This window comes from Acartia tonsa, chromosome 1, assembly GCF_053477335.1.
Source record: "Acartia tonsa isolate MP-2025a chromosome 1, ASM5347733v1, whole genome shotgun sequence".
NCBI lineage: Eukaryota > Metazoa > Arthropoda > Copepoda > Calanoida > Acartiidae > Acartia > Acartia tonsa.
The window spans coordinates 58,546,726-58,548,842 of NC_137260.1; positions in this window are offsets into that span (position 1 = coordinate 58,546,726).

Genomic DNA, 2,117 nt, shown 5'->3' on the forward strand with positions numbered 1-2,117 from the left:
GCTCAAGGTTCAGGTAGTGCAGGCCTCCAGGTAAATTCTGGACAGGTAAAAACTGAAAAATTTGAGTTTTAAAGTTAGAGCATAAGTTTTTTAACAAAAGTTGCTACTTTATGGATAGTATTAACTCATGTGAAGAAAAATTTGAAATCGGGCTTCAGGTTCAGGTACTGCAGGCCTCCAGGTGGATCCTGGACAGGTAAAAACTTAAAATTTTTACTTTTGAAGTTAGAACAAAACAAACTTAACAAAAGTAGCTACTTTATGGACAGTATTTACTTGTTTTTACTTTTAAAGTTAGAGCATAACTTCTTAAACAAAAGTTACTTTATGGATAATAGGTATTAACTCATTTGAAGAAAAATTTGAAATCAATTACAAATTTTTCTTTAAATTATTTAATACAATACAAAAAGTAGTAACTTTTGTTAAATAAGTTTTGTTTAAACTTCAAAGGTATTATTTTTAGTTTTTACCTGTCCAGAATCCATCTGGGGGCCCGCAAGAACCTGGAGCTCGATTTAAAATTCTTCTTCTAATGAGTTAATAATATCCATAAAGTAGCAACTTTTGTTAAATAAGTTATGCTCTAACTTCAAAAGTAAAATTTTTCAGTTTTTACCTGTCCAGAATTCACATGGAGGCCTGCAGTACCTGAACCTAGAGCCCGATTTCAAATTTATCTTCAAATTGGTTAATACTATCCATAAAGTAGCAAATTTTGTTAAATAAGTTATGCTCTAACTTCAAAAGTAAAAATTTTTAGTTTTTAACCTGTCCAGGATCCAGCTGGAGGCCTGCAGTACCTGAACCTGGAGCCCGATTTCAAATTTATCTTCAAATTGGTTAATCCTTATACTAAAGTAACAGGGTGTTTGTCTGTTTGTCTGTACCTAAGGATCTCGCTAACCACTGAACTGATCGGGTTCTTCTTAAAAGGGTATATTCTCATAGGTCCCGGGAAGGTTTTTAACTATTTTGGGGGAGGGTACCACCACCCTCCCAAGAGAAATCACAAAAAATCGAAATTTTTTTTACGTTTCTTAATTTTAGAAAATGTCAAAAGCAACATAGACATATTTTAAATATAAAAAAAAACATTTAAAGTGCCATTAGAGGCCTCTAGGGGCGTAGCCGCTAGTACTATCCATAAAGTAGCAACTTTTGTTAAATAAGTTATTCTCTAACTTTAAAACTGAAAATTTTTTGTTTTACCTGTCCAGGATCCACCTGGAGGCCTGCAGTACCTAAACCTGGAGCCAGATTTCAAACAAATTTTTTTTTCATTTATACCTGTCCAGAAGTGACCTTCCAGCCTGCAGCACCTGAACCTGGAGACCTATCAAAAAAATAGATATAAGGAAAATACACCCCTAAACTAAACTTTTTTTATTGAATAATATATCCTCTCACTCCAAAGACAAAGCATATGCTCCCTGTTTACGCAAAAGTGTCAGAACTGCTGCCCCCCTTAACAAAATTCACCTAGAATTGCCCTCTGGCACATATCTTATAACATAACTCCTCATTTTAACAACAACCAAACATGGAAGCCAACATCCATATAAGCAAAGCTCTTAAATGGTAGGACAAACGAACATTAACACTTGTAGAGTGTCAGAACTTAATAAGCAGAATTTTAAACATAAGTCAATATAAAGTTGTTACACTTTCTAAATTATACCTAATTTTTATAGGAATCAACATGTAAAGTTTGAAATTGATAGGACAATTCTAACCTGTTTAAATTAACCGGAATAGCTAACTGTCCCAGAATAAAATAAACTCATATACAGACGGACAGACCATAATTATAGAAAAGCATTGCTTTTAAAAAAACTAATATGTATTTACTCACTGACTGTAAAAAACTGATTCGTTTTCCAATATTTTTTACAAAAGCAGAAAAAAAGTTACAATGACAAGCTGACAGACATCTAAATTATAGATAAAATTCGCCAACAATTTCAAGATCCATATTTCAACTCCATTTATCCCTGCAAACATAATTTGCATTGATGCGAATACATTCAAACACATGCGACGCATGTGAATTAATTGATACTTTATCTAAAGTCGCTTGTAATAAAAGATTTAAATATATCTATGTATATAAAATA